The sequence below is a fragment of the Aethalodelphis obliquidens genome, unplaced genomic scaffold (assembly GCF_003676395.1).
Source record: "Aethalodelphis obliquidens isolate GAN/ISIS:26980383/991018 unplaced genomic scaffold, ASM367639v1 scaffold108, whole genome shotgun sequence".
In the NCBI taxonomy this organism is placed as follows: Eukaryota; Metazoa; Chordata; class Mammalia; order Artiodactyla; family Delphinidae; genus Aethalodelphis; species Aethalodelphis obliquidens.
In genome coordinates, this window is record NW_020838052.1 from 1,082,808 (window position 1) to 1,107,307 (window position 24,500).

Below are 24,500 nucleotides of genomic sequence, written 5' to 3' on the forward strand. Positions count from 1 at the left end.
TCGTGTGTGTGTGTGTGTGTGTGTGTGTGTGTGTGTGTGTGTGTGTTTTGCCATTTTATATCCTCTACAGTGAAATAGCCATTCATATCTTTTGTCTATTTTCTATTTGGTTTATTTTTTAACTTCGTTTTTTAAAGAATTCTTATGTATTCTAAATACTAATCCTTCTTCAAATATGTGGCTTGCAAATATTTTCTCCCAGTCTGTAGCTTGTATTTTCGTCATATTCCCATGAGTTTTCTCAGAGCAAAAGGCTTTAATTTTGATGAGGTTAAATTTCTCATTTTTCCCTTTATGTATCAGGCTTTTGGTGTCAAGCCTAAGAACTCTTTTCCTAGACCTAGACCTCAAAGATTTTTCTATGTATTTGAAATATTTTTATTGTTTTACTTTTATATCCATAATCTATTTTGAATTAACTTTTATATAATGTGGGAAGTTTAGGTCGAGATTCATTTCTTGAGCCTATGGACGTCTGATTGCTCTAGAATCATTTATTGAAAAGGCTATCTTTCTTCCATTGGATTCCTTTTGTACCCTTCTCAAAATTCAATTCAGTGTATTTGTGTGGTTCCATTTCTGGACTCTCTATCTATTCCACTCAAATGTGTATCTATCCCTTAGCAAGTATCACACTGTCTGGATTACTGTAGTTAAAAAGTAAGTCTTGGGCTTCCCTGGTGGTGCAGTGGTTGAGAGGCCGCCCGCTGATACAGGGGACGCAGGTTCGTGCCCCGGTCTGGGAAGACCCCACATGCCATGGAGCGTCTGGGCCGGTGAGCCATGGCTGCTGAGCCTGTGCGTCTGGAGCCTATGCTCCGCAACAGGAGAGGCAACAACAGTGAAAGGCCCGCGTAACACAAAACAAAAACAAAAACAAAACAAACAAAAAAAAACAGTGAGTCTTAATATAACGCCTACTTTACATTTTTTTACATCTTTATTGGAGTATAATTGCTTTACAATGGTTTGTTAGTTTCAGTTTTTATAACAAACTGAATCAGATATACATATACATATGTTCCCATATCTCTTCCCTCTTGCATCTCCCTCCCTCCCACCCTCCCTATCCCACCACTCCAGGCGGTCACAAAGCACCGAGCTGATCTCCCTGTGCTATGCGGCTGCTTCCCAGCAGCTATCTACCTTACGTTTGGTAGTATATATATGTCCATGCCTCTCTCTCGCTATGTCACAGTTTACCCTTCCCACTCCCCAAATACTCAAGTCCATTCTCTAGTAGGTCTTGTTTTTATTCCTGTCTTACCCCTAGGATCTTCGTGACATTTTTTTCTTCAATTCCATATATATGTGTTATCGTACAGTATTTGTCTTTCTCTTTCTGACTTACTTCACTCTGTATGACAGACTTTAGGTCTATCCACCTTATTACAAATAGCTCAATTTCATTTCTTTTTATGGCTGAGTAATATTCCATTTTATATATGTGCCACATCTTCTTTATCCATTCATCCAATGATGGACACTTAGGATGTTTCCATCCAGGCTATTGTAAATAGGGCCGCAATGAACATTTTGGTACATGACTCTTTTTGAATTATGGTTTTCTCAGGGTATATGCCCAGTAGTGGAACTGCTGGGTCATATGGTAGTTCTATTTGTAGTTTTTTAAGGAACCTCCATACTGCTCTCCATAGTCGCTATACCAATTCACACTCCCCCCAGCAGTGCAAGAGTGTTCCCTTTTCCCCACACCCTCTCCAGCATTTATTGTTTCTAGATTTTTTGATGATGGCCATTCTGACTGGTGTGAGATGATATATCACTGTAGTTTTGATTTTCATTTCTCTAATGATTAATGATGTTGAGCATTCTTTCATGTGTTTGTTGGCAGTCTGTATATCTTCTTTGGAGAAATGTCCCATTTTTGGATTGGGTTGTTTGTTTTATTGTTATTGAGCTGCATGAGCTGCTTATAAAATATGAAGATTAATACGTTGTCAGTTTCTTCATTTGCAAATATTTTCTCCCATTCTGAGGGTTGTCTTTTGGTCTTGTTTATGGTTTCCTTTGCTGTGCAAAAGCTTTGAAGGTTCATTAGGACCAATTTGTTTATTTTTGTTTTTATTTCCATTTCTCTAGGAGGTGGGTCAAAAAGGATCTTGCTGTGATTTATATCATAGAGTGTTCTACCTATGTTTTCCTCTAAGAGTGTGATAGTTTCTGGCCTTATATTTAGGTCTTTAATCCATTTTAAGCTTATTTTTGTGTATGGTGTTAGGGAGTGGTCTAATCTCCTACTTTTACATGTACCTGTCCAGTTTTCCCAGCACCACTTATTGAAGAGGCTGTCCTTTCTCCACTGTACATTCCTGCCTCCTTTATCAAAGATAAGGTGATCATATGTGCGTGGGTTTATCTCTGGGCTTTCTATCCTGTTCCATTGATCTATCTTTCTGTTTTTGTGCCAGTACCATACTGTCTTGATCACTGTAGCTTTGTAGTATAGTCTGAAGTCAGGGAGCCTAATTCCTCCAGCTCTGTTTTTCGTTCTCAAGATTGCTTTGGCTATTCGGGGTCTTTTGTGTTTCCATACAAATTGTGAAAAATTTTGCTCTAGTTCTGTGAGAAATGCCAGTGGTAGTTTGATAGGGATTGCATTGAATCTGTAGATTGCTTTGTGTAGTAGAGTCACTTTCACAATGTTGATTCTTCCAATCCAAGAACATGATATATCTCTCCATTTATTTGTATCATCATTAATTTCTTTCATCAGTGTCTTATAATTTTCTGCATACAGGTGTTTTGTCTCCTTAGGTAGGTTTATACATAGATAGTTTATTCTTTTTGTTGCAGTAGTAAATGGGAATGTTTTCTTGATTTCACTTTCAGATTTCTCATCATTAGTGTATAGGAATGCCAGAGATTTCTGTGCATTAATTTTATATCCTTCAAATTTACCGAATTCATTGATTAGCTCTAGTAATTTCCTCGTAGCATCCTTAGGATTCTTTATGTATAGTATCATGTCATCTGCAAACAGTGACAGCTTTACTTCCTCTTTTCTGATTTGGATTCTTTTTATTTCCTTTTCTTCTCTCATTTCTGTGGCTAAAACTTCCAAAACTATGTTGAATAAGAGTGGTGAGAGTTGGCAACCTTGTCTTGTTCCTGATATTAGTGGAAATTCTTTCATTTTTTCAACATTGAGAATGATGTTGGGTGTTGATTTGTCATACATGGCCTTTATTATGTTAAGGAAAGTTCCCTCTATGCCTACTTTCTGCAGGGTTTTTATCATAAATGGGTGTTGAATTTTGTCAAAAGCTTTCTCTGCATCTATTGGATGATCATATGGATTTTCTCCTTCAATTGTTAATATGGTTTATCACATTGATTGATTTGTGTATATTAAAGAATCCTTGCATTCCTGGAATAAACCCCACTTGATCATGGTGTGTGATTCTTTTAATGTGCTGTTGGATTCTGTTTCCTAGTATTTTGTTGAGAATTTTTGCATCTGTGTTCATCAGTGATATTGGCCTGTAGTTTTCTTTCTTTGTGACATCCTTGTCTGACTTTGGTATCAAGGTGATGTTGGCCTTGTAGAATGAATTTGGGAGTGTTCCTCCCTCTGCTATATTTTGGAAGAGTTTGAGAAGGATAGGTGTTAGCTCTTCTCTAAATGTTTGATAGAATTTGCCTGTGAAGCCATCTGGTCCTGGCCTTTTGTTTATTGGAAGATTTTTAACCACAATTTCAATTTCAGTGCTTGTGATTTGTCTCTTCGTATTTTCTATTTCTTCCTGATTCAGTCTTGGCCAGGTTGTGCATTTCTAAGAATTTGTCCATTTCTTCCACGTTGTCCATTTTATTGGAATAGAGTTGTTTGTAGTAATCTCTCATAATCTTTTGTATTTCTGCAGTGTTCTCCTTTTTCATTTCTAATTCTATTGATTTGAGTCTTCTCCCTTTTTTTCCTGAGGAGACTGGCTAATGGTTTATCTGTTTTGTTTGTCTTCTCAAAGAACCAGGTTTTAGTTTTATTGATCTTTGCTATCATTTCCTTCATTTCTTTTTCATTTATTTCTGATCTGATTTTTATGATTTCTTTCCTTCTGCTAACTTTGTCATTTTTTTGTTCTTCTTTCTCTAATTGCTTTCGGTGCAAGTTTAGGTTGTTTATTCGAGATGTTTCCTGTTTCTTAAGGTGGGCTTGTATTGTTATAAAGTTCCCTCTTAGAACTGCTTTGGCTGCATCCCATAGGTATTGGGTCGTCCTGTCTCCATTGTCATTTGTTTCTAGGTATTTTTTAAATTTCCCCTTTGATTTCTTCAGTGATAACTTCGTTATTAAGTAGTGTATTGTCTAGCCTCCATGTGTTTGTATTTTTTACAGATCTGTTCCTGTAATTGATATCTATTCTCATAGCATTGTGGTTGAAATAGGTACTTGATACAATTTCAATCTTCTTAAATTTACCAAGGCTTGATTTGTGACCCAAGATACGATCTATCCTGGAGAATGTTCCATGAGCACTTGAGAAAAATGTGTATTCTGTTGTTTTTGGATGGAATGTCTTATAAATATCAATTAAGTCCATCTTGTTTAATGTATCATTTAAAGCTTGTGTTTCCTTATTTATTTTCATTTTGAATGATCTGTCCATGGGTGAAAGTGGGGTGTTAAAGTCCCCTACTATGAATGTGTTACTGTCGATTTCCCCTTTTATGGCTGTTAGTATTTGCCTTATGTATTGAGGTGCTCCAATGTTGGGTGCATAAATATTTACAATTGTTATATCTTCTTCTTGGATTGATCCCTTGATCATTATGTAGTGTCCTTCTTTGTCGCTTCTAATACTCTTTATTTTAAAGTTTATTTTATCTGATATGAGAATTGCTACTCCAGCTTTCTTTTGGTTTCCATTTGCATGGAATATCTTTTTCCATCCCCTTACATTCAGTCTGTATGTGTCTCTAGGTTGGAATTGGGTCTCTTGTAGACAACATATATATGGGTCTTGTTTTTGTATCCATTCAGCCAATCTGTGTGTTTTGGTGGGAGCATTTAGTCCATTTACATTTAAGGTAATTATCGATATGTAGTTTCCTATTCCCATATTCTTAATTGTTTTGGGTTCATTATGGTTGGTCTTTTCCTTCTCTTGTGTTTCTTGCCTAGAGAAGTTCCTTTAGCATTTGTTGTAAAGCTGGATTTGTGGTGCTGAACTCTCTCAGCTTTTGCTTGTCTGTAAAGGTTTTAATTTCTCCATCAAATCTGAATGAGATCCTTGCTGGGTAGAGTCATCTTGGTTGCAGGTTTTTGTCCTTCATCACTTTAAATATGTCCTGCCCGTCTCTTCTGGCTTTCAGTGTTTCTGCTGAAAGATCAGCGGTTTACCTTATGGGGATTCCCTTGTGTGTTATTTGCTGTTTTTCCCTTGCTGCTTTTAATATGTTTTCTTTGTATTTAATTTTTGACAGTTTGATTAATATGTGTCTTGGTGTATTTCACCTTGGATTTATCCTGTATGAGACTCTCTGTTCTTCCTGGACTTGATTAACTATTTCCTTTCCTATGTTAGGGAAGTTTTCAAGTATAGTCACTTCAAATAATTTCTCAGTCTCTTTCTTTTTCTCTTTTTCTTCTGGAAAACCTATAATTCGTATGTTGGTGCATTTAATGTTGTCCCAGAAGTCTCTGAGACTGTCCTCAGTTCTTTTCATTCTTTTTTCTTTATTCTGCTCTGCAGTAGTTATTTCCACTATTTTATCCTCCAGGTCACTTATCCGTTCTTCTGCCTCAGTTATTCTGCTATTGATCCCATCTAGAGTATTTTTAGTTTTATTTATTGTGTTGTTCATCATTTCTTGTTTCATCTTTAGTTCTTCTAGGTCCTTGTTAAATGTTTCTTGCATTTTGTCTCTTCTATTTCCAAGATTTTGGACCATCTTTACTATCATTATTCTGATTTTTTTTCAGGTAGACTGCCTATTTCTTCATTTGTTAGGTCTGGTGGGTTTTTATCTTGCTCGTTCAACAGCTGTGTGTTTTTCTGTCCTCTCATTTTGCTTATCTAACTGTGTTTGGGGTCTGCTTTTTGCAGGCTGCAGTTTCGTAGTTCCCGTTGTTTTTGCTGTCTGTCCTCAGTGGCTAAAGTTGGTTCAGTGGGTAGTGTAGGCTTCCTGTTGGAGGGGACTAGTTCCTGTGTTCTGGTGGATGAAGCTGGATCTTGTCTTTCCCGTGGGAATGTGACATCTGTTGGTGTGTTTTGGGGTGTCTGTGGACTTATTATGATTTTAGGCAGTCTCTCTGCTAATGGGTGTGGTTGTGTTCCTGTCTTTCTAGTTGTTTGGCATAGGGTGTCCAGCAATGTAGCTTGCTGGTCGTTGAGTGAAGCTGGGTGTTTGTGTTGAGATGGAGATCTCTGGGAGATTTTCGCCATTTGATATTATGTGTAGCTGGGAGGTCTCTTGTTGACCAGTGCCCTGAAGTTGGCTCTCCCACCTCAGATGCACAGCACTGACTCCTGGCTGCAGCACCAAGAGCGTTTCTTCCACACGGCTCAGAATAAAAGTGAGAAAAAGTGGTAAGAAGAATTAGTAGAAGCAGAAAGAAAGGAAGAAAGAAAGAAAGAAAGAAGGAAAGAAAGGAGGGAGGGGGGAGAGAGGGAGGGAGGGAGGACGGAAGGAAGGAGGAAAAAAAGAGAGAAAGAAAGAAGATAAAGGAAAATAAAATAAAGTAAGATAAAATAAAGTTATTAAAATAAAAAAATAATTTTTAAGAAAAGAAAATTAAGAAACGAAAACAAAAGCACAAAAAACGGATGGATAGAATCCTAGGACAAATGATGGAAGCAAAGCTATACAGACAAAATCTCACACAGAAGCATACACATACACACTCACAAAAAGAGGAAAAGGTGAAAAAATCATAAATCTTGCTCTCAAAGTCCACCTCCTCAATTTTGGATGATTCGTTGTCTACAGGACGGAAAGAAGGAAAGAAAGAAAGAAAGAAAGAAAGAAGATAAAGTAAAATAAAATAAAGATAAAATAAAATAAAATAATTAAAATGAAAAATAATTATTAAGAAAAACGAGTTAAAAATAAAACCAAAGAAAAGCAGACGGATAGAAGCCTAGGACAAATGGTGGAAGCAAAGCTATACAGACAAAATCTCACACAGAAGCATACACATACACACTCACAAAAATAGGAAAATGGGAAAAAATCATAAATCTTGCTCTTAAAGTCCACCTCCTCAATTTGGGATGATTCGTTGTCTATTCATGTATTCCACAGATGCAGGGTACATCAAGTTGATTGTGGAGCTTTAATCCACTGCTTCTGAGGCTGCTGGGAGAGATTTCCCTTTCTCTTCTTTGTTCTCACAGCTCCCGGGGCTCAGCTTTGAATTTGGCCCCGCCTCTGCATGTGGTCAGCGGAGGGCCTCTGTTCTTCACTCAGACAGGACCTGGTTAAAGGAGCAGTTGCTTCGGGGACTCTGGCTCTCTTAGGCCCCGGGGAGGGAGGGGCACGGTGTGCGGGGCGAGCCTGTGCCAGCAGAGGCCAGCGTGACGTTGCACCAGCCTGAGCTGCGCCGTGCGTTCTCCCGGAGAAGTTGTCCCTGGATCCCGGCACCCTGGTGGTCGCGGGCTGCACAGGCTCCCTGGAAGGGGAGTGTGGATAGTTACCTGTGCTCACGCACAGGATTCTTGGTGGCGGCAGCAACAGCCTTAGCATCTTATGCCCGTCTCTGGGGTCCGTGCTTTTAGCCGCAGCTGGTGCCCTTCTCTGGAGCTCCTTTAAACAGCGCTCTTAATCCCCTCTCCCGGCACACCAGGAAACAAAGAGGGAAGAAAAAGTCTCTTGCCTCTTCGGGAGGTCCAGACTTTTCCCCAGACTCCCTGCTGGCTAGCCATGGTGCACTAACCCCCTGCAGGCTGTGTTAACGCCGCCAACCTCAGTCCTCTCCCTGTGATCAGACCGAAGCCCGATCCTCAGCTCCCGGCCCCGCCTGCCCTGGCTGTTGAGCAGACAAGCCTCTCGGGCTGGTGAGTGCCGGTCGGCACCGATCCTCTGTGAGAGAATCTCTCTGCTTTGCCCTCTGCACCCATGTTGCTGTGCTCTCCTCTGCGGCTCCGAAGCTCTGCTCTCCGGCAACCGCAGTCTCCGCCTGCGAACGGGCTTCCTAGTGTGTGGAAACCTTTCCTCCTTCACAGCTGCCTCCCACTGGTGCAGGTCCCGTCTCCATCCTTTTGTCGCTGTTTATTCCCCTTTCTTTTGCCCTACCCAGGTACGTGGGGAGTCTCCTGCCTTTTCGGAAGTCTGAGGTCTTCTGCCAGCATTCAGTAGGTGCTCTGAAGGAGTTGTTCCACGAGTAGATGTATTTCTGGTGTATCTGTGGGGAGGAAGGTGATCTCCACGTCTTACTCTTCCACCACCTTCCTGGAAGCCTCCACCTACTTTACTCTTAATCAAGATTATTTTAGCTGTCCTTGGGCCTCTGAATTTCCATATAAATTTCAGAATAGATTTATCTATATCTACAAAACATCCTTCCTGGAATTTTGATAGGAATCATATTAAGCCTATAAGTCTGTTTGGAGAGTCTTGACCTCTTTTCTAGTATTACCTTCCAATCCATGAACCCAGTAGGTCTCTCTGTTTAGGTCTTCTTTGGTGTCATTTGTCAATATGTTATGATTGTCATCATGTGGATCCTGCATATGTTTTTTCAAGTGTATAGGTAAGTGTTTCTTTTTTTTTGGAGTGATTTTAAATGGTAATATGGGTTTAATTTTGGTTTTCTTTAATCATTTTTAGCATATAGAAATGCAATTATATTTTAACCTTGATAAAAATGTTTATTTAAGGTCACATTTTAAAGATGGCAGTGAAAACCTGAAAGTGAAATCAAGAAAACTTTCCCATTTACCATTGCAACAAAAACAATAAAATCTCTAGGAATAAACCTACCTAAGGAGACAAAAGACCTGTATGCAGAAAATTATAAGATACTGATGAAAGAAATTAAAGATGATACAAATAGATGGAGAGATACACCATGTTCTTGGATTGGAAGAATCAACATTGTGAAAATGACTCTACTACACAAAGCAATCTACAGATTCAATGCAATCCCTATCAAACTACCACTGGCATTTTTCACAGAACTAGAACAAAAAATTTCACAATTTGTATGGAAACACAAAAGACCCCGAATAGCCAAAGCAATCTTGAGAACGAAAAACGGAGCTGGAGGAATTAGGCTCCCTGACTTCAGACTATACTACAAAGCTATAGTAATCAAGACAGTATGGTACTGGCACAAAAACAGAAAGATAGATCAATGGAACAGGATAGAAAGCCCAGAGATAAACCCACGCACATATGGTCACCTTATCTTTGATAAAGGAGGCAGGAATGTACAGTGGAGAAAGGACAGCCTCTTCAATAAGTGGTGCTGGGAAAACTGGACAGGTACATGTGAAAGTAGGAGATTAGACCACTCCCTAACACCATACACAAAAATAAGCTCAAAATGGGTTAAAGACCTAAATGTAAGGCCAGACACTTTCAAACTCTTAGAGGAAAACATAGGTAGAACACTCTATGATATAAATCACAGCAAGATCCTTTTTGACCCACCTCCTTAGAGAAATGAAATAAAAAACAAAAATAAACAAATGGACCTAATGAACCTTCAAAGCTTTTGCACAGCAAAGGAAACCATAAACAAGACCAAAAGACAACCCTCAGAATAGGAGAAAATATTTGCAAATGAAGCAACTGACAAAGGATTTATCTGCAAAATTTACAAGGAGCTCATGCAGCTCATTAACAAAAAATCAAACAACTCAATCCAAAAATGGGCAGAAGACCTAAATAGACATTTCTCCAAAGAAGATATACAGACTGCCAACAAACACATGAAAGAATGCTCAACATCATTAATCATTAGAGAAATGAAAATCAAAACTACAATGAGATATCATCTCACACCAGTCAGAGTGGCCATCATCAAAAAATCTAGAAACAATAAATGGTGGAGGGTATGGAGAAAAGGGAACACTCTTGCACTGCTGGTGGGAATGTGAATTGGTACAGCCAATATGGAGAACAGTATGGAGGTTCCTTAAAAAACTGCAGACAGAACTATCATATGACCCAGCAATCCCACTACCGGACATATACCCTGAGAAAACCATAATTCAAAAAGAATCATGTACCAAAATGTTCATTGCAGCTCTATTTACAATAGCCTGGAGATGGAAACAACCTAAGTGCCCATCATTGGATGAATGGGTAAAGAAGATGTGGCACATATGTACAATGGAATATTACTCAGCCATAAAAAGAAATGAAATTGAGGTATTTGTAATGAGGTGGATGGACCTAGAGTCTGTCATACAGAGTGAAGTAAGTTAGAAAGAGAGAGACAAATACCGTATGCTAACACATATATGTGGAATTTAAGAAAAAAAAAGTCATGAAGAACCTAGGGTTAAGACAGGAATAAAGACACAGACCTACTAGAGAATGGACTTGAGTATTTGGGGAGCGGGAAGGGTAAACTGTGACATAGCGAGAGAGAGGCATGGACATATATACACTACCAAACATAAGGTAGATAGCTAGTGGGAAGCAGCCGCATAGCACAGGGAGATCAGCTCGGTGCTTTGTGACCACCTGGAGTGGTGGGATAGGGAGGGTGGGAGGGAGGGAGCTGCAAGAGGAAAGAGATATGGGAACATATGTATATGTATAACTGATTCACTTTGTTATAAAGCAGAAACTAACACACCATTGTAAAGCAATTATACTCCAATAAGGATGTAAAAAAAATAATAATAAATAAACAACAATGGCAGTGAATCTCAGATTTACAGAACAGTTTGCAACCAGCAGTGTGTTTGGTAACAGAAACATCAACATGGCCAAAAGGTTAATTCTTTTCACTTTAGTGTTAATAACAAACTATTATTTGTAAGATAAAGTGTTACTGAGCAGGTATAAACACTGGAATTATATTTTTTTGCTTTTAAAATCACTATTTAATAAATAATATAGCCCCTAAAGGTAAATTCTGAAAAGTTTTGAAAATTAGGGGATAGGAAGCTTCAGTTCCATTTTTTCACATGTCTCAGTCATCATTCTTTCCTGTTTGTAAAAGTATGATTCTTATTTTAGTTGTAAGTTTTGATTAGTTTTAACATGACAACATATTAACAAATTAATTTTTCCCAGCTTTATTGAAATATGAACAACATCTAATAAATTATTTTGGTGTAGGCTTTTCCGTTTGCTCAATATTATGAACTGTAAGTGGAATGAAGCAGCATTTCCAGTTGATAAGTGGATCTACAGGTAATGCAGTATCTCCCAAATTAAGCTTGTGACAATCAAACCAATAAACTGCAGTATTGAGAAAACTATTGAGAAAATACAACCAGGGAATGTTCATCTCAGTGTAGGCTGGAATGTGTACTTTAAGTAAAAGGATGGTTACTTGAAGTAGTGCAAATGGCAACCGGGTACCAAGAAAACAGATACTAGCTTGGTCAGGAATACTTGTTTAGAGTTCACACTGTAACTAGCAGAATGAAAGGGAAAATATAGGATAGTCTCATTCATAGAGGAAGTTATCCTAATAGCCTGTACCAAGGTAATGACTTCTGACCAAGAGGTTATAAAAGCCACAGATAAAATCATCACCATGAAAAATGACAGACAGTAACTGAACACAGAAGTAGAAAGGACATTGAAAAGAATCAACATTCTGTGCCTTCAGGCTTTGATAGATAGCTGCATCTCCCAAAAGATAAGCAAGGACTGAAATATAAATTCAAATTACTGTGAAGAAATAAAATCATTTTTTGACGATTAAATGGAAGCTTGGCAGTTTTGGAGAGATTCAGGTAATAATTTGTACAAACTCTCAGGAAAACTGTATAATAGAAAAAGCCATAAGTAAAGGAAATAATTTGACTAAATAGGCAGATGTTGTATTTAGTAAACCTAATGCCTAAATGTACAAGACTCCATGAAGTAGGATAGCATGGAAATGTTTACCAAAAATAAAAGATGAATGCTAGTGAGATGCAAGAGAAAAGAAAATAAAACAAACAAACAAAAAAACCCTGTAAAATTCTGTTATGTGTTTTTTTTTTCTTCTCATTCCTAGCTGGAAGATATTTAATAATATGTTCCCAACTATAAACAAGAATAGCAAACAGCTGACATCTAGGGGCTGGTTGGTTTGATTGAAGTGGCAGTGAAAAGAGCAGTCCTCTAAAGAAAAAGTAGTCATGTTTTCTAAATTTCAAAAGGCCTGCTGAAATACATATGATAAAACACTGCTTTATTTTATTTTCCATCCTTTGCTTTCTCCAGTGGGTCTTTCTGATGATGTTTATGTTTTATTTCAGCTTTACTGCCTTCAATTACCTTACTTTTGATTTCATTTTGCTACACCACAATGCCCAGAGAATAAGTTCCAAGTCACTTGCACAAGTGTGGAGGAAGGCAGTGCATACTTTTCCCAGCAGGCCATCTCCACCTGGTTGCATCCCCCTGAATGCAGAGGAATGGCCCTGCAGCCACCTCTGGACACCACCCCAGACATAGCTGCTCTGGCTGGTGCTGGGCTTCTCAGGTGCTGGGGGCCCAACCAGATGTGCCATGAGCTCACTGCCCCAGCACCAGCAGCACTGGACCCCAGGTGGCTGCCCCAGGGAGGGGCAGGAACCCCTCACACCCTCTTGGCTCTGTCCCGTCCACCCTGTGCAGTGCCCTGGAGCAGAGGCAAAGGTGTGGGGCAGGGAGCAGGGCCACTGGGACCACTTACAATCCTGTCCAAGTTCTAGGGGTTCTGAGGGCTCTTGACCAGGAAGTGCAGGCCTAGGCTCCAAGCCACAATTGACTTTTGAGTGCTGATTTTGTATCCACAGACCTGATTTAACTCAATTTTTGTTTTTGCTTTTTGTTTTGGGGGTTTGTGGGTGCTTGGGAGTGTTTTTTTGTTTAGGTTCTTTTTTGTAGTTTTCTTGCTATTTTCTATGTAGACAATGTCATGTGCAGATATGGGCAGTTTTATTTCTTCATTTCCCATCTATATGTTTTTCATTTCTTTTTCTTACCTTACTTATTTTAGGGGCTAGAACTTCCTTTTTTTGAATAAGAGTGGAGAGGTTGGTCATCCTGTCCTTGTTCCCAAACTTAGTGGTAACCATTCAGTCTCTCACTATTAAGTATGAAGTTAGCTGTAGGGTTTTTGTCGACGTTCTTTACCAAGCTTAGGTAATTCATCACTATCCCTAATGTTCTGAAAATTTGTTATCATGAATTGGTGTTGGACTTTGTCAATAATCTTCTCTATTCCTGGATGTAATCATATTATTTTTGTTCTTTAGCCTTTGTGGACTACATTAATTGATTTTTGAATGTTGAAACAACCTTGCAAACCTGGAAAAACTCTCACTTGGTCATGATGTATAATTTTTTTATACAGTGTTAGATTTGGCTTGCTAATATTTTGTTAACAATTTTTGTGCTTATATTCATGACGGATTTGTTACATAATGGCTTTTTTGGTATTGTCTTTGTCTGGTTTTGGTGTCAGGTTAATATTGGCCTCATCAAATGAGTTGGGAAGATTTTCCTCCTTTAATTTTTGACAGAGGTTGTGTGGATTGGTGTGACTTCTTTAACTGATTCATATAATTTTCTATTTAAATCATCTGGGCCCAGAAATTTTTTTTGGAAGTTTTTTTTTAATTAAAAATTCAAGTTCTTGAATAGTTTTAGTGCTATTCAGATGTCTATTTAATCTTATTTGAGTTTTGATCCTTTTTGGTTTTCGCGGAATTGGTCCTTTTCTTCTAAATTGTTGAGTTTATGAGCGTATTCATAATATTCCCATATTATACTTTGTGATAGCTGCAGACTCTGGAACCATATCCTCTGTTTAACTCCTGGCACTGGTGATTTGTGTCATCTCTCTGGTATTTTTGTCAGTCTTGCTAGAGGGTTGTCAATTTCAGTGACAGTTTTGAAAAAATAACAATTTCTTTGATAGTCTCTGTTGTTTTCCTATTTTCAATTTGATTTCCATTCTGGTGTTTATTATTTCCTTTCTTGTGATTTCTTTTGGTTTATTTTTCTCCTTTTTCCTAGTTTCTTGGGATAGAAACGTTTACTTGAGACCTTTTCTCTTTTCTAATATAAGCATTTAGTGCTATAAATTTCCCTGTCATCACTGTTCCAGCGACTTCATTTTTATTCTGTTCCATGTATATTTTATTTCCTTTGTGATCTCCTTCTTGACCCATGGACTATTTATAAATATGTTGTTTCATTTCAATGTGTTCTGAGATTTTTCCTCTTGTCTTTCTATTATTGATTTCCCATTTTGTTCCATTATGGTCAGAGAACACACTCTGTATGAATGATATCATTTCTTTTCAACTTTTTAAGGTTTGTTTCATGGCCCAGGATAAAGGTCTATGTTGGTGACTATTCTGCGGGAACTTGAAAAAAATGTATTCTGCCTGTTATTGACTGGAGTGTTCTATATATGTCAATTAGATCGTGTTTTAGTTGACTGTTTTTTCAGATCTACTATATTACTTTTGATATTCTATTTATCAACAGTTGTTTTATCAGTTGCTCAGAGGACTTTGATTTGTCTAATTCTCCCTTGATGACTCTTCTCTCTTTTCTCCTCTTGGGGAAGCTGTTCAGGTAGACAGCAGGTCTGGATGGTACCAGGGCTGAGGGTCAATTTGCTAGGACAAATTAATTAATACCTACTTAGCTTCAATAGTGTACAAAATACAGCTCCTATACAGCTCTTTCCATTATTTCTTCAAATATTCTTTCTGACACTTTCTCTCTCTCCTCCTTCTGGGATTTAGCATGCATTGGTGCTAAAGATGGTGCACCATAGTTCTCTTGGTCTCTTTTCATTTTGCTTCATTATTTTCTCCTTCTGATAGTCAGAATGGATAATCTCAAGTGCCTGGCCTTCAAATTTACTGATTCTTCTGTGATTTTAAATCTGCTGTTGAAAACCTCTATTGAATTTTTAAAAATAATTCTTTCACCTCTTTTTACTTTTCTTAATGTGGCCACAAGAATGTTTAAAATTACCTATGTGGCTCCTGTTATATGTTCCTGTGTGTGTGTGGTGTGCATGTTTATTTATTTTTAAGAGCAATTTTAGTTTCACAGCAAAATTAAGAGAAATGTACAGAAATTTCCCAATTACTCTCTGCCTCTACATATGCATAGCTTCCTGCATTATCAACATCCCTCACCAGAGTGGTACATCTGTTACTGTTGGTGAACTCGCATTGTCACATAAATCATAAGCACCCAACATCCATAGTTTATATGAGGGTTCACTCGGTACTGTGCATTCTATGGGTTTGGAAGAATGTATAAATGACATGTATCCATCATTATAGAACCATATAGAGTGTTTTCACTGCCCTAAAATTCCTCTGTGCTCCACCTATTCATGCCTCCCCACCTGAAACCCTAGCAATCACTGATCTTCTTATTGTCTCCATAGTTTTGCCTTTTCCAAAATATCATGAAGCTGGAATCTTACAGGTGTGTAGTTTTTTCAGGTGGGTTTCTTTCACTTAGTAATATGCATTTAAGGTTCCTCATTGTCTTCTCATGGCTTGACAGTTCATTTCTTTTAAGCACTGAATAATATTCCATTGTCTGGATGTACCACAGTTTATGTTTCCATTATACCTACTGAAGGTTGAACTTGAAGGTTGCCTCCAAATTTTGGCAAACATGAATAAAGCTGCTATGAACATACATGTGCATGATTTTTTTGTGGACATAAGTTTTTAAATTCTTTGGGTAAATACCAAGGGGTGTGATTCCTGGATAATATGTTAGAGTGTGTTTAGTTTCATAAGAGATTGCCAAACTCTCTTCAAAAGTTGGCTATACCATTTGTATTTCCACCAGCAATGAATGAGAGGTCCCATTGCTGTACATTCTCACCAGCATTTGTTCTTGTCAGTATTCCAGATTTTGTCCATTCTAATAGGTGTGTAGTGGTATTTCATTGTTTTAATTGGAATTTTCCTGATAACATATGATGTGGAGCATCTCTTCCTACCTTTATTTTCCATCTGCATATCTTCTGAGGTGAGATGTCTGTGAAGGTCTTTGCCCATTTTTTTGAGTTTTTTGGGTTTTTATTGTTGGGTTTTAAGTGTTTGTATATTTTGGATAACAGTCCTTTATCAGATATGCTTTTGTAAATATATTCTTTCAGTCCATGGTTTGTGTTATCATTCTCCTGATAGTGTCTATTGCAGAGAAGATATTTTACATTTTAATTAGGTCCAACTTATCAATTTTTTTTAATGGATTGTGCCTTTGCTGTTGTATCTAAAAAGTCACAGCCATATCCAAAGTCTTCTAGACTTTTTTTCTTACGTTATCTTCTGTGAGTTTTACAGTTTTACATTCAGGCCTCCAATCTATTTTAGTTAATTTCTGTGATGTAGTGAATTTTTCATTTGTTATCTGACATTCCAGCTCCAGAATTTTATTGGTTCCTTTTCACAGTTTCAATCTATTTATTATAATTTTCTATTTTGTGAGACATTGTTCTTCTGATTTCCTTTAATTCTTTATTTATAGTTTCCTTTATCTTTTTGAGCATATTTAAAGAAGGTATTTAAATGTCTTTTCTAGTAATTCCAATATCTGTTCTTCCTCAGGGACCGTTTCCACTAATTATTTATTTTGTAAATGGTACTGTGGACAAAGAATGTCACTTGCCATATCAGTAAGCAAAGGGTGTTGCAGCCATCAAGCCATCAGCCACTGCAGATGAACCCCACCCTGAAGGTGTACCCTGAGGGAATTCAGGATGGAGAAAACAGGATACTGCCCCTAGACAGTTAAGGTGTACATCAAAGGAATGATTTCAATGAGCCCCAACTCTTGCATCTTCCCATACATAGAAAAGTGCCTAATTCATTAACTTGAGATGTCTAGTTTTTCCTTCCAACTACCTAGTGGTTTTTGGCAGAAACTCCTATATATCCCGGCTCCTTCCTTACCTTGCTGGAGTAGTCTCTGATTGCTGAGAGGCTGTCTCCCAGGCTTAAGTCCTCATTATGTCTGCTTAATAAAACATATTTCTCAACTGTTAGCTTGTGCAATTTTTTTCAGTTGACAGTACATAGGTTCTTATCTCTTCTCATGCTTTGAAATTTTTGTTGAAAACAAAATTTGGAATGTTATAAAGAGGCAACTCTGGAAATGAGATTCTCCTCCCTTTCTTGAGTTTATTGTTGTTTGTATTTTTAGGGACTTTTAAAAATTATTTTTGAGAGACTCTCTCCTTTGCCATATGTGGTCATTGATGACTCTATCTCATTACCTTTGTTCATTAGCTTTTATTAGTTCATTTGCTTTTATTTCACTAGCCAGCGTTTTCACAGAGAACCCTTTAAGTGTCTGGATATAAAAAAAACAACTCAGTCTTTTCAGGCAGGCTATGTGTGTGCATTTGGGCACAACTTCAACACATCTAGGCAGATTACAGCTATGCGTTGTAATCTTCATTTCTTGTTTATACACACACACACACACACACACACACACACACACTGCACATACGTAAAAAGAGAGAGAGAGAGAAGAATTTAGTATAAGGAATTGAAGCATATAACTTGTAAGACAGAACAGCAGGCTTAAAATTCAGGTGAAAGATGATTTTACAGTCTTGAGTCTGAAATCTGCAGGAAAGGCCATCAGGTAGGAAACTCAGGCAGGATTTCTATGTAGCAGACTTGAGGAAGAAAAAAAGCTTGTTCAGGAAACCTTAGACTTTGCCCTTAGAGCTTCGCCTTGGCTGATGCCCACCCAAATAATGAAGAGTAATCTGCTTTACTCCAAGTCTACTAACTGTAAATATTAATCACATCTAAAAATATCTTCACAGCAACATCCAGACTGGTGTTTGGCCAAACAACTGGGCACCATAGCCAGGCATGTTGACAAAAAATATTAACTATCATAATTTCCATGTAAATGTTTTTGAGGAACACTGTCCCCAAAGTCACTTCTCTGACATGAGAGAGATCTGAATTAGATGAAAAAAAGGTAAGTCCTTTGCAATAGACCTTCAGGGAGCCACCAGACATTTCCAAATGGACAATCACAATTCTTTGAGGGCAAGGATCTGCTGCTCTCACCAGCACCAGGAAACCACACTGGGAACATGGGTTGACATCAAACCCGGGAGGTGGGGTGGGACAAAGGTAAGTTAAAATGTCACAATGCACTCCTACCAGGTTTTAGTCACCTTTTTCTTGTTTAAGCATTTGATTGGTTGCTATAAACCTTTGATTATTTTCCAGACATTTGAAAAGTTGATTTTGACGTTGATTTTACCAGTGCTTTTATAGAGGGATGGTCCTTTGGAACTCCCTACGCTGACATTTTTGTTGCTGTCACTACTATCAAGATGCATTTTAAGGAAAATTTAAGAAAAAAAGAACGTGTTTAAAAGAAGAAAGCTTATCCCCCATAGAATGCAGTGTATTTTTCACCATTAGTCGACCACAGTCTGGAAACTTTTACAGTAGTGGACCTACTCATAACCATAGTACTGACTAGAATTAATATGATTTGTTGAGCATTTTACTCTGTGCAACTGATGCCCAAATTGCCTCACATGTGTGATCTCCTTGGATCCACACAGACAGTGTAGCAATATGTTCTATTTAACCTAAGAACAGAAGAGGCAGATCATATAGTAACATTCCCTATTTTATTGAATAAGAAACTGAGGATTAGCCACTGACACAATATCAAAAGGAGAAAATCTAGCAAAATTAGGTTTGTCACTCAATTTGGGACAAGTCAACTTCTTGACCCTTCAGTTTCTTCATTGTAAAATGGGAACAAGAATATCTACATTCTAGGAAAGTTCTGAAGGTATAGTGGTATAACATATGTTCAATTGCTAGCAGACATGTGCTCAACTAATATTTAGACTAATATTTAAACTAACAATGATAATGAGGATTAGGGCTGCTATGTTCTCAGCCTCCACTATGAAAGTCCAGCACTAAATAGCTAATTTCATTAAATAGACTGCCAACTTGCACTGACTGTACAGGAGAAATAACAAGTCATTTCATGTTGTCATTTATCAGAATATTGCAATATGGACCTAACCTCAAAGGAAATTTATGTTTGGAAATTAATATTCAGGCATTGAGATGTAACACAAGGCCCAAAGAGTTGCAATACTGTTGCTTAATTTGGTGAAAAATCTAACCTTTCTGATTCTCAGTTTACAATTTACTGTAAAAAGGCATCATAAGAAATCATTGGAGAAAATCTGAAAACCAAAAGCAAATACTTTGAAAAGACCAATATGATTGACAAGCCTCTATCCAGGCTAGCTAAGAAAAAAAAGAGGATGTAAGTTGCTAATATAAGAAATGAAAGAGAAGAGATCACTACAGATCCCATAGGCACTGAAAGGGTAACAGTATATAATGAACAACTCTATGCCCACAAACTTGATAACCCTGACCAATTCCTAAAAAGACACAATTATCCAATACTCCCACAGGAAGAAATACACAATCTGAATAGGCTTCTATTTATTAAAGGAGTTGAATTAATGATTAATACCTTCCAAAGCAGAAAACCACAGGCCAAGATGGGTTGGCCATTGAATTCTAACAAATATTTGAAGAAGGAATTATACCAGTTCTGTAAAAGCTACTCCAAGAGATAGAACAAGGTAGAATACTTCCTAACTCATTCTATGAGGCCAGCCTTGTCCTAGTACCAAGCCCAGGCAAAAACATTATAAGAAAAATACACATCAATATCTTTCATTAACACAAATGCAAAATCCTCAATAAAATAGTAGTAAATCAAATACTATAATTTATAAGAACAGTGCATATATCATGAACATGTGAGATTTTGAATTTACCAAGAGAAAAGTGACTCATTCCCTACAAGAGAAACTCCATAAGACTGGGTTTCTCAGTAGAAACCTTGCAGGTCAGGAGAGAGAATGATGTGTTCAAAATGCTGAAAGAAAAAAAAAGCCTACCAAGAATACTTTACTCAGCAAAGCTGTCCTTTGCATATAAAGGAGAGATAAAACTTTGCCAGCCAAACAAAAAATGAGGTAATTAATCACCACTAAACCTGCCTTTACAAGAAATCCTAAAGGGAGTCTTCAAGCTGAACCAAAATGATGCTAATTAGTAACATGTAAACCTGTAAAAGTATAAAACTCACTGGTAAATGTAAGCCTATAGTCAAACTCAAAATACTCCAAAACTGTAATGGCAGTGTGTAAATCACATTTAACTTGAGTGTAAAGGTTAAAAGACACACACACAGAAATAAATTAAAAATAACTTTAGCTAAATAATTTGATAATGGATACACTAAGTAAAACAATATAAATCATGACATCAAAAACATAAACGTGATGGTAAAGTAAAAGTATAGAGTTTTTGTATGCAATCAACATTAAATTGTTATTGCCACACAGCTCACAGTGCCATGTTGGCAGGGGTGTGTGGAATGACTCTGTTTCAGAAAAGAGAAGACAAGATGGTGGAGTAGAAGATCTTGAGTTCACCTCCTCCCACGAGAACATCAAAATCACAACAAACTGCTGAACAATCAAAAATAAAGAAGACTGGAACCTACTGAAGACAAAGAAGAAATCACAGTGAGATGGTAGGAGGGGTGTACTCACAATATAATCAAATTTCATACCCCCTGGTGGGTGACCCAGAAACTGGAGAATAATTATATCACAGAAATTCTCCCATGGGAGTGTGAGTTCTGAACCCCATGTCATGCTCCCCAGGCTGGGGGTCTGGCTACAGGATGAGGAGCCCTAAGAGCATTTGACTTTGAAGGCCACCAGGTCTTGTTTGCAGGAGCTCCAGAAGAGTGGGGGAAACAGAGACTCCAATATTGGAGGATGAACACAAGGTCTCATTTGCACCGGGACCCAGGGCAAAAGCAGTGACTTTGTAGGAGCCTGGGCCAGACCTACATGCTGGTCTTGAATTTATTCAGGTATGCAAGAGTGGTTCAAAATTTGAAAATCAATTGATGTAATCTATCCTATCAACAGTCTGAAGAAGATAATTGCATGAATATATATGAATATATATATATGCAGAAATTGGATTGAACAAAATCCAATGCCCATTCAGCAAAGTAGGAACATGGGAACTTCCTCAATTTGACAAGTTCATATACAAAAACCTACCGTTAATATCACATTCAGCAAGATGGTGGAATACCATCCTTTCTACCATCCTCTTCCCACAGAGGTACAGATTTTCATAATCTCCCCAGCATAAGAGTACCTTTGTGGAAGTCCTGGAGTCCAGAGAAGTTCCAGCACACCAATCGAGCAAAAAAAAATCCAAGAATAGACACACTGAAGAGGGTAAGAAGCACAGTTTCACCTGACCCACATCACCCCTCCCCCAAGGCAGCACAGCTCAGTGCCAAGAGAGATCCCCTCAACACAATTTCTCTCACAACGGAGAGTGAAAACATAGTGAACTCATGGCTTCCCCAGCAAGAAGTCCACTTCTTTCTTGCCCCACCCAGAATACTGAGGTAGGTGGAAGAGTTTGGGTGCAGGGAAAAGAAGTGGGGACTCACAACAACCAGGGCTCAGAATTCAATAATGGGCCATAGATCCTATTGTCAGCTTCACAGACTGCAACAGGAGGCACACCCATGAGTCACTTGGTGTGCCTCACCTTCAGAACACTCTCTCCCCCAACTGGCCCACAGGAATTCCCAAAACACAGCTCTATTCAGCCTCCTCTGTGGCTGGCTCCCATTGCTTGACCCCACAGATGGCAAGTGTGATCCTCTGCAGACAGCTTGAGAAAACATGCCAATGGCCATCTCAACTCTGCAGAATTGGGAGAAGGCACACAAACTTGAGCATTTCAGGGAACTGCACTATGGTAAACAAACAGGAGGCTCTCAGCACCTTGCCTGGTATTGTGGGATCAAGAGAGACATAAAATCTTAGGAATTCCCTCCTCCTAAGAGGGAACAAGGAGTGCAGAGTTGGTGTATCCATAGAAATGGTCTGCAAGTGCCTCAAAATCCATAGCTGGGCTGACTGGTGAAGGTGTTCCTCTCCTATAGCCAGTCAGTAAGAACTGTAGGAGGTGTCTACATCTTCAAATGTGAAAACAGCAACACAGAATTTCAACGTTAATGGAAAATCAAGAAAGCATGATACTATTGAAGGAACATAATAATATTCCAATAACTGACCACAAAGAAATGAAGAGCTATGAATTGTCTGACAAAAATTCAAAATAGTTGTTTTAAGGAAGCTGGTGAGCTACAAGAGAACACAGATAACTCAGCAAAATCAGGAAAACCATACATGAACAAAATTAGAATTTCAATAAAGAAATAGAAATAATGAAAAAGAACCAAAGAGAAATTCTAGAGCTGAAGAAAGCATCGAATAAAGAAAAATTCCATAGAGAACACCAAAAACAGACTTCATCATGCAGAAGAAAAATCTGTGAACTCAAAGACAGGTCATTTGAAATTATCATGTCAGAGAACAACAAAGAGTGAAAGGATCAAAGATAGCCTACAGGATTCATCAGACACCATGAGGGAACTAATATACAGATTATGAGAGTCCCAGAAGAAGAGAGCAAGAAAGAGATGTAAAGCTTACTTAAAGAAATAATGGCTGAAAACATTCCAAATCTTGAAAGAGCTATTTATGGATATCCAGGAACATGAAGGTCAAAGGTGCCCAAAGAGGATCAACCCAAATTGAATTTCACCAAGACACATTACAATCAAACTGTAAATAATCAAAGACAAAGAGAATTTTTTTTTTTGGTCCCCGTGAGGGGAAGTGCACCATTCCTGGAGATACTGCAATACCAGGTCGATGCGTGGAGCGGACAGAGCAAGCTCCTATTCCGACTCCCAGCTCCAAAAATCCATTTAATATATTGTCCTCGGATAGAGGACGTATCAGATATTAAACTGATAAGAACAGATACTACACTTGATCTTAGCCAAAAGGCCGAGAAGCGATGACAAAGAGAATTTTGAATTCACCAAGAGAAAAGTGATTCATTCCATACAAGAGAAACTCCATAAGATTCTAGATTTCCCAGTAGAAACCTTGCAGTTCAGGAGAGAGTGAGATGATATGTTCAAAATGCTGAAAGAAAAATAAAAAAAGCCTACCAAGAATACTTTATCCAGTAAAGCTGTCTTTTGGAAATAAAGAAGAGATAAAACTGCCAGCCAAACAAAAAGTGAGGTAATTAATCATGACTAAACCTGACTTTACAAGAAATGCTACAGGAAGTTCTTCAAGCTGAACCAAAATGATGCTAATTAGTAACATGTAAGCCTATAAAAGTATAAAACTAAAAGTATAAAACTCACTGGTAAATGTAAGTATATAGTCAAACTCAAAATACTACAAAACTTTAATGGTGGTGTGTAAATCACATTTAACTAGAGTGTAAAGGTTAAAAAAACAAAAGAATTAAAAATAACTATGCCGGGAGGACCTTCAAGATGGTGGAGGGGGGCTTCCCTGGTAGCGCACGGGTTTAGAATCCGCCTGTAGGGGACACGGGTTCGTGCTCCGGTCCGGGAAGATCCCACATGCTGCGGAGCGGCTAGGCCTGTGAGCCATGGCTGCTGAGCCTGCGCGTCCGGAGCCTGTGATCTGCAACGGGAGAGGCCAAAACAGTGAGAGGCCCGTGTACCGTAAAAAAAAAAAAAAAGATGGTGAAGGAGTAAGACGTGGAGATCACCTTCCTCCCCACAGATACATCAAAAATACATCTACATGTGGAACAACTCCTACAGAACACCTCCTGAACACTGTCAGAAGATCTCAGACTTCCCAAAAGGCAAGAAACTCACCCCCACTGTACCTGGGTAGGGCAAAAGAAAAAAGAAAACACAGAGACAAAAGAATGCGGACTGGACCTGCCCCTCTGGGAAGGAGCTGTGATGGAGGAAAAGTTTCCACAAACTAGGAAGCCCCTTCACTGGCAGAGACAGGGGGATGGGCGGGGGGGAAGCTTCGGAGCCACAGAGGAGAGCGCAGCAACAGGGGTGCAGAGGGCAAAGTGGAGAGATTCCTGCACAGAGGATCAGTGCCGAACAGCACTCACCAGCCTGAGAAGCTTGTCTGCTCAACCACTGGGGTGGGTGGGGGCTGGGAGCTGAGGCTTGGGCTTCGGAGGTCAAATCCCAGGGAAAGGACTAGAGTTGGCTGTGTGAACACAGCCTGGAGGGGGCTAGTGCACCACAGCTAACTGGGAGGGAGTGCAGGAAAAAGTTTGGAACTGCCTAACAGTTAAGAGACCATTGTTTCGGGGTGCATGAGGAGAGGAGATTAAGAACACCATGTAAATGAGCTTCAGAGATGGGCTTGAGCCACGGCTATCAGCATGGACACC

At 38.6% G+C, this 24,500-nt stretch overlaps 1 non-coding gene and 1 pseudogene across 1 annotated transcript; both read right to left on the reverse strand.

The window, feature by feature from the left end:
- Positions 1-11,248: 11,248 nt before the first annotated feature.
- LOC113614927 (putative G-protein coupled receptor 160) lies at positions 11,249-12,394 on the reverse strand (annotated as a pseudogene).
- Positions 12,395-22,919: 10,525 nt separating this feature from the next.
- Positions 22,920-23,110, reverse strand: LOC113614946 (U2 spliceosomal RNA). The gene has a single exon (XR_003430787.1). It is a non-coding gene; the product is annotated as a U2 spliceosomal RNA (small nuclear RNA).
- Between the last annotated feature and the right edge of the window lie 1,390 nt (positions 23,111-24,500).